This window comes from Phoca vitulina, unplaced genomic scaffold, assembly GCF_004348235.1.
Source record: "Phoca vitulina isolate PV1807 unplaced genomic scaffold, GSC_HSeal_1.0 scaffold39, whole genome shotgun sequence".
NCBI classification, from domain to species: domain Eukaryota; kingdom Metazoa; phylum Chordata; class Mammalia; order Carnivora; family Phocidae; genus Phoca; species Phoca vitulina.
In genome coordinates this window covers 3,157,365-3,172,551 of record NW_022589742.1, presented here as the reverse complement: position 1 = coordinate 3,172,551, position 15,187 = coordinate 3,157,365, and positions in this window count along the sequence as shown.

The following is a 15,187-nucleotide window of genomic DNA, read 5'->3' as shown; positions in this document are numbered from 1 at the left end:
TATGGCTGTAGGGATGGAGACAAAGGGTCAGGTTTAAGACATATGGCAAAAATGTCATAGTTGTGGTTGGGACGAGAGGGAGAAAACTCTAGGATCACTGCCAAACTTCTAACTTGGGCAGCTAGATGGATGATAAAATATTAACCAAGACAGAGAACATTGTGGGAGGGGAAACAATGGGTTCAATTTTTTCAATGTCTAATATTTATTGAATTATTATCTGTCAGACCCTAAGTTAAGTGCTTTATGGGGAATATCTCATTTAACATATACAACTTTCTTACTTTAGTGACATAATTATCCTCAATTTCAAATAAAGAAACTAAGGTTTAGAGAGGTTAAATATCTTGCCCACATCAGAAAGCAAATGAGTTGTGTAGCCAAGCACAGAAACTACATCTGCCCAATTCTAAAGCAAATGCTCTTAACTATTACTAGTATAGCATGTCCCAGCTCAATCAATGGTGGATACTCCCTTTGTTTATTTTTGCATGTGTCCAGATTTCCTATTATAAAGCTAGCACATCCTTATTCTTCTTGCTGAATACTCTTTACATCTTTATTAAAGAAATTTTCTAAGATTGTGACTGCAAAATATATAAACATTAAATTCTATTTTCCCTACTGAATGTATTTGAATTAATGTAGTTACATTTTACAGACATGTCCTCTGATATACAAAAAGTAAAACTGTAACTGAAGCTTCCATTGGGATTCAATGGTGGTGAAACTATTAAGGTGATTCAAAATAAACTTTGTCACTTCCAGTTTATACCTTAGTTTTTTGTTGTTGTTGTTGTTGTTGTTGCTTTGCATAATCAATTCAGGAGTTTCCCCTTTTCCTTTCCCCTTCCCTTCTCCCTAGGAGGATTGTCTTGAAATCAGAGGGGGCTGGGCCATCTGGTCCACAATAATCAGAAGTCTACACTGGCTTCCTCTGAGATATACCTCATATTCTTCTGTCAACTTCATTGTAATTTATTGCTGATGGTTGTGGTCCTGCCATGATCTCTAATCACTGAACCCTTGGGATCCACCCAGGGACCTTGAGTGTTTTCAGATAAGTATGTGAGGCAAGCTCAGATACATTGGCCTAAGTCCTACACTCAGCCATGGCTACTCTACAACTCTGGCTTCTATTAGCAGCTCTCCTTGACCCAAGTACTGTAGTCTGTGCTGGGAAACCACTGTTACCCTCTGCCTTCATTCTCACTCTACAGGTTATATGAGTTCAGTTTGAAATTTGCAGTTTGTTGGGGTGCCTGGGTGGCTCAGTGGTTAAGCGTCTGCCTTCGGCTCAGGTCGTGATCCCAGGGTCCTGGGATTGAGCCCCACATCGGGCTCCCTGCTCTGCGGGGAAGCCTGCTTCTCCCTCTCCTACTCCCCCTGCTTGTGTTCCCTCTCTCGCTATGTCTCTCTCTGTCAAATAAATAAATAAAATCTTAAAAAAAAAAAGGAAGAAATTTGCTGTTTGTTGAACTTGTGGGAAAGTCAAGAAGAGTTAGTTAGTAAGCAATTGGAAATATGATTCTGGAACTCAGGAGAGAATTCTGGGATTGAGATGGTTCTTACAGAAGCATCAGTAATACATGGTGGTTTCAGACACAGATGCTGATAATATCACCCAGAAGCCATGCATGAAATTATGAAAATGGAAGCAACAACCATGAGCCACAGTTATATTGAAAGGGTATGTACAGGAAACAGAGTCATTGAGATAGATACATATCTGTGTGAGCTCACTGTCAAATATTATACTCCAGTATTTCAAAGAGGGCAAATAATGGTATCTAACAAACTAGAGAAATTTTTAACAGGGATGGTTTGCATTTCCATTTAAAAAGCCAGTTGTACACAGGTATAGGAGGAGGGAAGTCTGGTTTGATACAGTTTGGTGTTGTTCACTTCATAGTGAAATACTTGGCTAATGTACCCTATGTCATCTCTCTTAGCCATGTTAGTACTTTTTTATCCTCAAAAGTTAGTCTAATTCAGCATTGAATTCATTACACTCAGACCCCTGTGCCTCAACAACTTGGATCTAATAGCTTATTGTCAAGCTGGGATGAATGTCTCAAACTGATACACTTCCTTGGCCTGCTACTGAGCTCTGGCTCGGCTGGCTTGCCAATATTGGAGCCTTTCGCTCAACGTGTTTCTGGGCAATTGAAAAAAAATGTATTAATGAGTCCATTACAGACCAAAGACACCAAAAGTTGGAGCCTTGGGAAGTTGATCATTATCCCTTTGTAAACCCACCCCAAACTTTTCTCTCAATTATCCTCTTTAGATTACTTTCACAATTGCTCCCAGTAATATCATCTTTCTTTTTGTCCTCTCTACCATTATTGACCTGACCCTGACAATTTGGACTTTTCTCATTTATTTATTTATGGTAACTCTCAGAAATTATTGTCCACATCTTTTGTCTGTTCTCTCTGAAAACTGTATTAAATTGTGGATGTATTTATTGTGTTTCTGTAAATTTACTACTGCTACTATAATGATTACTACCACTGCAGCAGTAATCATCACTCACCTCAGCAAGAGCATCAGCTCTTACTCATTAACTTGATACCGTGGTTGCTAGAGGTCCTAAAACATATGTTTGCTTCTGAAATATATAACATCTTTTCTTTTCTTTTTTTCAAAGATTTTATTTTTAGGTAATCTCTACACCCAACATGGGGCTTGAACTCACAATCCCAGGATCAAGAGTCACATATTCCACCAACTGAGCCAGCCAGGCACCCCTGTAACATCTTTTCTCTATCAATATTTTAATTCATGTAGGGGCGCCTGGGTGGCTCAGTTGGTTAATCGTCCGACTCTTGATTTTGGCTCAGGTCATGATCTCAGGGCTGTGAGATTGAGCCCTGCGTCAGGCTCCACACTGAGTGTGGAGTCTGCTTGAGATTCTCTCCCTCTTCCTCTGCCCCTCCCATACCCTATGTCTCCAAAAGAAATTTTTAATTCATGTAAATGGCATTGTGCATAGATTCCATTATCTTCTCTAATTCTTTCACTCAACTATACAATTTTTTAAAATATCCACATTGATATGTTTACCTAGTGCATTGCTTCTCACTGCTCCATAGTATTGCATAGTACCTATCCATCACATTTTGCTGTTTCTTTTATCCAAAAATGATGAATTAACATTATGTTTTTGCTTCTTTTTTACAACAAACTTTATTGGAAGAGATGGTTTACTTGTCTTCACCTCTTCATCTCTCATTCTCTCTTGAACACAGAATAATCACTCTCATCATCAACGCTGTACTGTAACACTACACTATAAACACATTTATCGAGGTTGCCAAAGAATTTTGAGTTGCCAAATCCAGTTGTCATTTTTTAGTTGTCATCTTACTGGACCTTCCAGCTGCCTGATCTATCCTACCTCTTCAACCTCATACTCCACCACTTTCCAATTCATTCATTGAACTCCAACTACATGTGCTAAATTGTTGTTCCTCAAACACATTATTTCTGATTCAATATCATCATTTTTGCTTTAGCTGGTTGTTCTGCCTGAGACACGCTTATCTCCATACAGACACATCACTCGTTTCCTCCACTAATTAGCATCTGCTAAGGGCAGCCCTGTTGCTGTCATTTTCTCTTCCCTTACCCTACTTTGTTAATTCAGAACACTTAGTATTACGTGAAATCTCATATCATTACTTATTTATTCTGTTTATTGTTTGTCTCCCCTCACTAGAATGTAAGCCCCCTGAGGGCAGGGATTTTTTCTACTTCTTTCACTGTTATAGTTCCATTGTGTAGCACAATGCTTGGCTCACAGTAGATTTTGAATAAATTTTAGTTGAATTAACTGAATCATATCACATGAAATACTTTTATAGTTTCTGCAAGAAACATAATTTGCTCATTCTTTTGTTTGCTATTTTACTAGTGTTAGTAGAAAAGAGGCAAACCAGACAATTGAATTATGATTGGCTGTTACTGTAGCCAATCATTTCAGCCTGAGGGGGTCTCATTTTATGGGTCCCTTCAAAATAAGCAATGAAACAGAAATTACAGAAATTAAGACCTATAAACCCATTAAATATTTTTCCTCTCTATCTTCTACTTTAAATAATATTAAACAGCATTCATATGTTATGCAAATATTATTTGGATAGTTGGGGCCCTCTCCTGAGATTTTTCTATTTTCCTATTGTCTATACAGTTCTATGCCTCCTTCAAAGAGTGGAGAGATGGGTGGTAGACACAGAAGGTTTGGGGTCCTGAAATTTCTATCTCATTGCTTATTTTGAAGGGACCAGAATTAGGTCTAACCAAAGAAGGGCGTCATCTTTGGATTTGTTAAGTGCATAAAAGAGCTATAAGCTTGTAAAGGACTATAAAATATTCATTATATAGTAAATGTAATGAAAATTTTACAGAAATAAAAATATAGCTCTTCCTCCTATGAAAACCTCTAATATTGAAAACAATTTATAAGCAATATATTTGCCTCAAAACTAATAGCCTTATTGTATATGTCAAATTATAAACCTAAAGAAGAAACTTGCTATTTCATACATATCTAATTTTGTCCTTTAACAGCTAGTATTGCTCCTCTATAAAGAAATAAAAATCAGAGCATTATGAATTATTTAGAGGACAAGATGGCCAGATTGACCTCCATTCTAGAAGACCTACTAAACCATATCTGGAAAACACAAACTAGTAATTATATCACTTGGTATTGCTGTTTGCATTCCAAAATTAAGCTGTCTTGTTGTTTCAGCCTTTGTTATACTAAATGCCCCATTTGTTCTTGAAACAGATGGGCCCCTGCTAATTAAGAAAACTGCTCCGGTTCATTAAAGAAATAGCAAACAACCAAATGAAGTGTCAGTTCTTAGGGTCACTCAATGTACAAAGCTTGATCACATTACTCATTTGTTCCACCTTTCTCTGAAACATTGACTAACCTAATGATTTACCATCTATTACTTTTAAGTATTGTATACTCTGGTTTCTCTTCAGATCGCATAAATCTTTCGCCTTTTACTTTTAAGTATTGTAATTGCAAAAACCACAGCATACCAAAACGTTTAAGTATGTGCAGTATTATTTTAGGGGTGAATATTTCATATGCTTTTTAAGACCCTTAAAAAGATAATTTATAAAAGTATTATCTTCATACTTGGAAGAGACCTTAGGCATCTTTTAGTTCAATGTCTTTCACTCATTCAAATGTTCATTACTTATTGAGCTCCTTCTACTTGCTGGATTTGTGCTAAATGCTCATGATGCAGATATTAATAGGACTATCCATGTCCTCAAGCTTTCAAAGTCTATTTGGGGACAGAGATACACATAAAGTACTCAAAATAGGTTATTTTGTCATTAAATGTATAAGAAATTTTGTCAGTGCAGAAAGAAACACCTAGCTCTAATGTTGTGTAGGATGGTTAGATAAGGTTTTTGTGGAAGAGATAATGTTGCAGGTATACAGAAAAGCTCTTATTTTTTGTGTTTTTCTTGCTGCTACCTTGAATGTCATTTTATTGATCTCTCCTACTAGCTCTAATGGTTTGTTAGTATATTCTCATTGATTTTCCATGTAGATGACAATATTACCTATAATGATGATAACTTTATACCTTCCTTTCATGTTTATCACTCATTTTTTTATTTTATAGTATTAGCTAAGATACTCAGAACTTTAATGTGTTCTGGGGCGCCTGGATGGTACAGTCAGTTAAGCATCTGACTCTTGGTTTTGGCTCAGGTCGTGATCTTGGAGTCATGAGATTGAGCCCCTCATCGGGCTTCACGCTCAACAGGGAGTCTGCTTCAGGATTCTCTCTCCCTCTGCCCCTCCCCCCGCATGCTCTCTCTCTCTCTAAAATAAATAAATCTTTTTTAGTGGGGCGCCTGGGTGGCTCAGTCATTAAGCATCTGCCTTCGGCTCAGGTCGCAGTCCCAGGGTCCTGGGATCGAGCCCCACAACAGGCTCCCTGCTCTGCAGGAAGCCTGCTTCTCCCTGGGCGCCTGGGTGGCTCAGTTGGTTGAGCGACTGCCTTCGGCTCAGGTCATGATCCTGGAGTCCCGGGATCGAGTCCCGCGTCAGGCTCCCTGCTCGGCAGGGAGTCTGCTTCTCCCTCTGACCCTCCTCCCTCTCATGCTCTCCGTCTCTCATTCTCTCTCTCGCAAATAAATAAAATCTTAAAAAAAATAAATAAATAAAAAATAAAATAAAATAAATAAATCTTTTTTAAAAGGAACTTGAATGTGTTCTGTGTTCTAATCTATTCAATAATGAATAAAAATTTTATTAGTTCAGGGGCACCTGGGTGGCTCAGTCATTAAGTGTCTGCCTTCGGCTCAGGTCATGATCCCAGGGTCCTGGGATTGAGCCCCGCATCAAGCTACCTGCTCAGCAGGAAGCCTGCTTCTCCCTCTCCGACTCCCCCTGCTTGTGTTTCCTCTCTCACTGTCTCTGTCAAATAAATAAATAAAATCTTTTTTATTATTATTATGTTATGTTAATCACCACACATTACATCATTAGTTTTTGACGTAGTGTTCCATGATTCATTGTTTGCGTATAACACCCAGTGCTCCATGCAGAACGTGCCCTCTTTAATACCCATCACCAGGCTAACCCATCCCCCACCCCCCTCCCCTCTAGAACCCTCAGTTTGTTTCTGAGTCCATAGTCCATGGTTCGTCTCCCCCTCCGATTTCCCCCCCTTCATTCTTCCCTTCCTGCTATCTTCTTTTTTTTTTTTAATATATGAGTAAGACTGTTGAATCATAGGCCTGTACCTCTGAAACAAATAAATAAAATCTTTAAAAAATATTTTGATTATTCAATTCCAGTTAAGTTATAGGAAGTCAAAAGAAATCGTCCTTCTCACTCTATCAATGAGAAAAACCTAGATAATATGTAAAGTTATAAATTTTAAAAACCCACCAGAGAGCTGGGAATGTCTCAGTGAACAAAACACATAGATTTCAATCCCTTTCTAGGTGATATGAGAACTGCTGCTGCTTCCATCCTTGACAAAGTGGGAAGAGGTAGAAAAATCCCTTAGATATGGGGGTTAGGAGAAAAGAGCAAAACTTTATTAATAAACATTTAATGGCCACAGGTGGCCTGGAGTTACAAAATAGAATTCTTTTTTATTTATTTATTTGTTTTTTTTTTAGAGAGTGTGCATGAGTGGAGGGGGAGGGGCAGAGAGAGAGGGAAAGAGAATCTTAAGCTGGCTCCACACTCAGCACAGGGCCTGACGCGGGGCTCAATCTCTTGACCCTGAGATCATGACCTGAGTTGAATCGAGAGTTGGATGCTTAACAGACTAAGCCACTCAGGTGCCCCCAGAATAGATTTCTTAAGAGCTCCCACATCCAAGCAAGTCTGTATCTGCCTGCCAACTCTTTCCTATGGGTCTTCAACAAGACCACAGGGGTATTTCAGCAAAGACTGAGTGGAGGCAGGAGAGCTGAGAAAGATCCCCCACTAAGACACACATTGAGCATTCAGTGAAAAGCCAAAGCCTGAAGATATGACAGGAGAGCTGGCTCTTCGTCAAGGTCAGTGCAGTGGCCCTCCAAAAGCTTAGGGCAAGGCAACTCAGAAGAGATCACCCAAGGACCAGAAATCCAGAGACAAGATTGAAGAACAAAGAGAATTCTAAGGCAACCTAGTCATTGGTGGCCAAGCCACTCTGTAAGGCAGAGTGATTTCCCACCATGGACTAGAAAGCTGGTGACTGCAGTATTAAGCATAAAGTATTCTCTAGTATCTTGCTGATACTTTCATATCCTTTGAAGGGGAAGTTCTGACCCTACCTTTGAAATATTTGAAATTAATGGTGAAATAAATCTAACTGAAATTGAAGAAAAAGCTCATACTCATGTCAACTATAGATTCGAAAGATTTAATTCCCCACCTCTAATGCATTTAGTGACTCAACAGAAGAGATATCTCTTCCTGGGAAAAATATTATTTACTTTAGAGTCTATTATATTCTTTTTTTTTTTTTTTTTTTTAGTGTAGGCTCCACACCCACTGTGGACCCCAACATGGGGCTTGAATTCATGACCCTGAGATCAAGACGTGAGCTGAGATCAAGTCAGATGCTGGGGCACCTGGGTGGCTCAGTTGGTTAATCATCTGCCTTCAGTTCGGGTCATGATCCCGGGGTCCTGGGATCGAGCCCCGCATCGGGATCCCCGCTGAGCAGGGGGGAGCTTTTCCCTCTCCCTCTGTCTGCCGCTCCACCTGCTTGTGCTCTCTCTCTCTCTCTCTGCCAAATAAATAAATAAAATCATTAAAAAAAAAAGAGTCAGACGCTTAACCAATTGAGCCACCCAGGCACTCTTCTACTGTGTTCCTTTATATGCAATATCCAGAACACAATAAATTATGAGAAATGTTAAAAGCAGTAAGTTATAACCCATGATCAAGAGAGGAAATAGTCAAAGGGAGCATACTCAGAGATGGTTATAGGTTGGAGTTATCAAGTAGGAGCTTTACAATGTCTATGATAAATGCATAGAATATTTATTTGAAAAGGTGAACATATGATAACAGATAAAGAATTTCACCAAAGAGATGGAAAGTATTAAAAAACCTTCAAAATGAAAATGCTAGGATTAGAAAATACAAAATCAGAAGTGGAGAACTTATCCCATGGGATTAATAACAGACTGGACACAGTACAAGAAATTGTTCAGTATGAAGAGAGACTTCCATAAGAATGATCACAGCATCATTATTCATAACCATCAAAAATAGAGAACAACCCAAATGTCAATCAGTTGGGAAATGTATAAACAAATTGTGGTATATTAATATTTAAAATTACAACCAAAATAAATAAGAATGAACTGTTCCATGTAACATGGATGAATCTCAAAAACATGCTTAGTTAAGGCAGACACCAAACAGTACATACTGTTTTCCCATTTGTATCAAGTCCCTAAGAGACAAATCTAATCTATACTGATAGAAATTAGAAAATGGTTGCCTATGGGGATTGATGGGAAAAAAAGACAAGGGAACTTTCTGGGATGAAAGAAATATTCTATATATATATTTTGGGGGTGGGATTATATGTGATTATAAACTTTAACAAGAATTGGACACTTAAGATCTATGCATGTTATTGTATGTAATTTAAACCTCAATCATTAAATATATATTCTTATAGTTGAGGCTATATAACAAAGAAATACCAACATATAGTGGCTTACATAAAGCCAAAGTTTATTTTTCTCTCATTTAACAGTTCAGTTGTTCTGAACTGGAGGAGGTACTCTGCTCAAAGTAATCACTCAGGGAACAACATTCATATGTTCTTTCTGCTCTGACATTCCCTAAAGTTGCCTTCAACTGCATGGTCAAAGCAAGGTTGCTGCTTTGTCCATGTTCTAGTTCATGGGTAGAAAAAAATGGCCATGGAAGTTTGTTTTCTTTGAGATGATCCAGTAATCAAGCACATGACTTCCATCTCCATTCCAAAAATTCAACATTAGTCACATGGCCTCTCCTACCTGAACACTCATCATCTAAGAGTTAAGGCAAGGGAGCTGGAAGGGCATTAGGAAAAAGAAGGTAAAATATAGTCACTTAAAAGAGTGGAAAAGAGGGGCACCTGGGTGACTCAGTCAGTTAAGCGTCTGCCTTCGGCTCAGGTCATGATCCCAGAGTCCTGGAATCGAGTCCTGCATTGGGCTCCCTGCTCAGTGGGGAAGCCTACTTCTCCCTCTCCCACTCCCCCTGCTTGTGCTCCCTCTCGCTGTGTCTCTCTCTGTCAAATAAATAAATCTTTAAAAAAAAAAAAAGAGTGGGAAAGTAAAACTGAATGGGGAAAAATGTATGGCTTTAGATGGCATTGAAGGCCCACTTGAGGTTTGCAATTAGGAATTTCAAGTGAGATCAGCTAACAAATTTGTTCTGTTTCGAGCCATGTTCAGTTCCACCATACACACATGGAAGAGCCTGAGAGTTTTATTCAACCAGGGGTGGCTTTGCTAAAGAAGTATAATAAAGTGAGAGAGGAACAAGGCAATTGTGAGTGTGTGCATGGGAGTGATTATAATGATTGACCACTTTACAGATGAATAAATAGTATCATAGAAGGTCAAGGATACATCCAATGTCATGAACCTACAAATGTGTGGAGCCAGGGGTTAAACCCAGGTCACCTGATGACAATTTCTGTGCTTATTATATTGTAGCCCAGAGAATCCTTGCTTTAAGTCAGAGCTGAACAACACAATTTGAGGGATCAAATAACACCTATGTATCAGGGAAGTAGATGTACAACTCCACACAATAGTAATCAACTGACTTCATGATTAAGGAGAAAATAGTATTTAAATGGAAAAATATGTGAATGATATAAAATAAACTAAAACAACTCCCTGATGGGTCTATCCAAGTAAGGCAAATTTATTTAAAAGGTGCTTTGTTATCATTGAGTGACTAGAGGAGTCCAATCACTTAATTTTGTAAATGAAGAGACTGAGATCTAGAAACTATAAAGCACCACCTGAACTAGAGCAAAGGTTTCATGATATCTAAGCTATCATTCTTTACATTACACCATGCAATTTCAGAGGGTTTAGATGTAGTCCTGCCTAATGCCAAGATGATAGGACAGATGACCTCCTGACATTGCCTTTATTCTTTTAAGATATATTCCCTGCTTCTAAAATACCTGCCACAAGATTATACACACTATAATATCTAGTAACACTATTATCTTAGCCTCTTTTTTCTCAGATTTATTGAGGTGTAAATGATAAAAAAATTTATATATTTAAGGTGTATAATGTGATGATTTGATATCTGTATACATTGTGAAATGCTTACCACAGTAATTTATCTTAGCCTCCTCATGACTCTTTGTATCCTTTATCCTAAAGTCTCATGGAAACTAAGAATTCACTGTATTAATTTGACTGTTTTGAGAAAAATTGAGAAAAATAAATAAGGGATAATGATTTTAGCTAAGATTATAACAGAAAAGGTAGTGAGTTCTCCAGAATCTCCTAAGTAATTTTCTACTGAAGAAATCTGAAGATGAGCTTAAGAACTGTAACTGGTAGGCAGTGCTTATTGAAATTTTTCTTACATTGCTGAATAATTTCACATTACTTAGGCTGTGTCATTATGTATTTCTATCACAATAGAGGGAAAACATTAAACTAATGAACGTCGTGCCTCGTTTGTCAAGATCTGAGTCACTGGCATGAAGCATCTTTCACTATAAATGCAATTTGGGAGATTCAACCATACTTCTCCTATCTGAAAATACCCAAGTGGTTAGTACTGAGCCATTTTACTAATACATTGAACATTAAAAATAATTTGACATATGGGAAAGCTATTCAAGACTAGATGATTAAAAAGGAAAACTAAATGAGAAACTGAATGTTTTATTTGTACAAACCACAGTTTTTCCTTTTGTTAAGAACAGCAGGACTTTTTTGAAAATGGGTACTTTTAGAATGTCATATTGTATAAAATGTTATGAAGAAATCAATTTCCGTTTTCCTAGACACATCTTTCAAGATGCTGCTTTTACAAGCATCATGTGGGTGTCCTTTATTGTAAACACCTTAGGACATGAAAAAATCAATGTACACAGTTTAAGACAATGAGCAATCTGGCTAATCCATATTTGGAGTGTCAAACTATTGGGGCCAGGAAAAAATTCAGGGTAGGGAAGGTTCAAAACAAAACAAAACAAAAACAAAAACAGTGAATGAAGGAAGAAGCAGGTGTCAGACTTTCCCTTTTCCATTCCTGTTTATGAAATTAGGAACTCCAACTTCCATTAGGAAAAGAGAAGAGAAGTTAAGCCTAGGAAAATGGGAAGGGGCATTGGTTTTATAGGATTCATGTAGTTTTTCCTGTTAGATATTGGGTATGAATTTTTGAATACTAGAATATATGCCTAAATCCTGAAACATGTATAGACCTGGAAGAAAATGGGAGTTGAGACCGGCCTGGACATCAGTTCACCAAGGTTGGGTGGTCTGGATACAACGACTGATTCTTAAGGTCTAAGTGGCACACTATGCAGGGGCGGGGTACAAGAGTCTTTATATTAAATGTAATCCTGCCATACTTCTGATGATTCCCACCTCCTGGTATTCATGCCTTTCTATAATCCCTTGAGGGTGGGCAGAACCTGTGACTTACTTCTAACCAATAGATTATGGCAAAGGTGATGGGATATCACAACTGTGATTGTTACATTATGTAAGACTCACATCTTCTTTATCCATTCATCCATTCATCAATTGATGGGCATTTGAGCTGTTTCCATATCTTGGCTATTGTAAATAATGCTGCTGTAAACATCGGGGTGCATGTATCCCTTTGCATTAGTGTTTTTGTATTCTTTGGGTAAATACCTAGTAGTGCAATTACTGGATCATTGGGTAGTTCTATTTTTAACTTTTTGAGGAACCTCCATACTCTTTTCCACAGTAGCTGCACCAGTTTGCATTCCCACCAACAGTGCACTAATGTTCCTTTTTCTCCACATCCTTGCCAACACTTGTTGTTTCTTTTGTTGTTGATTTTAGCCGTTCTGACAGGTGTGAGGTGATAGTTCGTTGTGGTTTTGATTTGTATTTCCCTGATGATGAGTGATGTTGAGCATCTTTTCATATGTCTGTTGGCCATTGGGATGTCTTCTTTGGAGAAATGTCTGTTCATGTCTTCTGCCCATTTTTTAAATTGGATTATTTGTTTTTTACGTGTTGAGTTTTATAAGTTTTTTATATGTTTTGGATACAAACCCTTTATTGGATAGGTCATTTGCAAATATCTTCTCCCATTCCATAGGTTGCCTTTTAGTTTTGTTGATTGTTTCCTTCACTGTGCAAAAGCTTTTTGTTTTGCTGTAGTTCCAATAGTTTACTTTTGCTTCTGTTTCCCTTGCCTCAGGAGACAGATCCAGAAAAAAGTTGCTATAGCCAATGTCAGAGAAACTACTGCCTGTGCTCTCTTTTAGGATTTTTATGGCTTCAGGCCTCATATTTAGGTCTTTAATCCATTTTGGGTTTATTTTTGTGTATGGTGAAAGAAAGTGGTCGTTTCTTTTGCATGTAGCTGTCTAGTTTTCCCAACACCGGTTTTTGAAGAGACTATCTTTTTCACATTGCATATTCTTCCCTGCTTTGATGAAGATTGATTGACCACATAATTGTGGGTTGACTTCTGGATTTTCCATTCCATTCATGAGCAGGCTATTAGTATATGTGTCTATTTTTGTGCCAGGACCATACTGTTTTGATTACTACTGCTTTGTAATATAGCGTTAAGTCAGGAATTGTGATACTTCCAGCTTTGCTTTTGTTTTTCAGAACTGCTTTGGCTATTTGGGGTCTTTTGTGGTTCCATATAAATTTTAGAATTTTTTTTTTTGTAGTTCTGTGAAAAATAACAGTCTACAATCTTAACCATTATACTATGGTGTATCTCATGACACAGACATTAGAGTAGTCATGCTCTGGATGTACTGACCCACCATACTGGGACTATAGGCACTGCTCTAGGCCAATGTTTTGTCTTTTTTTTTTTTAAATACTGAGATCTCTATGAGGATTGTTTTATTTCCATTTTAATAATTTAAAAATATTAACAAAAGCATATTATGAATTGTTTGGATTATTACCTTTGAAAGAGTTCTGCCCATGTACCAGTGTCCCTGCATTTCCATTTGTGTTAAAGGGCACTAAATGACCACCTAAAGTAACACCCTTTATATTCTATTGCACTTTTTCTCAAATTATGATCCACAGACTCTTGGGAATTGAGCTAACTTGCCAAGTTTATAAAACACTCATCTGGCCTAGGATGAAGGACTATTATAAATAAATCATAAAAATGGGACATTATGTACCAGACTTAAATTCAGAGTAGACTTACAGTATCCTGTGGGCATGGTACACAGGATAGGTACTTTGGTCAAAAGTATGAGGTAGGGATATACAATCACCACCTCCAGCAACCGGGGGTGCCTGGGTGAAAGAGTGAGTGAGGATGTGCATATGCACACCTGCACACACACTTGTACAAAGAAGTATTTTGAGGGGTGCCTGGGTGGCTCAGTTGGTTAAGTGTTCAACTTGATTTTGGCTCAGGTAGTGATCTCAGAGTTGTGGCCTCTGTCTCCACACTGGTGGTGGAGCCTGCTTGAGATTCTCTCTCTCCCTCTCCCTCTGCTCCTCCCCCAGCTCGTGCATTCTCTCTCTCTAAATAAATAAATAAAATCTTTTTTTAAAAAAAGAGAAGTATTTTGATTATAGGGAGGAAGAAATGTAACTTTGGGGATAAGAGGAGGAGAAGGGATTAGGAATGTTTCTGAGGATTGATGCCCTAGCGTAAGTCTGGTTGTCAACACTGAGGAAGCAATACAAGAATCTAACCAGCTTAACTGGAACCCTGGATATGGGAGGATGATTTAATTGTAAATACCAGACCTATTTTACTCAAGGCCTGGAGCAGCAGCATCACAGGGGAGCTTATCAGAAATGCAGATTCTCAGGCTTACCCCAGACCTATTGAATCAGCATCTGCATTTTAATATATTAAAAAAACAGATTTTGGACATCTAACATCAGTGCTTATAATTTAATACATCTGAGGTGAAGTATTTCTAGTAAGTTCTCATATGATGCTGATCCTTACACTGCTGGTCCATGCATTGTACTTTGAGAACCACTGCCCTCATATATGGGGGCTGGAGAGAGCAAGATAGAGGGTGTAGATATACTTTCTGCCTTATTCAGGATTCAAACAGAAGATGAAATGGACTTGAGCCTGCAGGTGGAGATTATCAGTTGGTTCAGCCTTGAAGAGCTAGCAATATAATTTCTTCCTATACATGAGCAGGCCTTGTACATTATTTTAGTAATTCCTGGACACCCTGTACTAGTCAAGGGTTCTCCAGAGAAACAGACCCAATAGGATGTGTGTATATGTGTGTATATATCCATCTGGAGAAAGAGAGAGAAAGACATTCATCAAGAATTGGCTAAGACAATTATGGAAGCTAAGAAGTCCCAAGATCTGCAGTCAGTAAGCTGGAGACACAGGTAAGCTGATGCATAGTTTCCAGTCCGAGTCCAAAGGCCTGAGAACCAGGCGAGCCAATGGTGTAAGTTCCATGCAAAAAGCCAGCAGGCTGGAGAC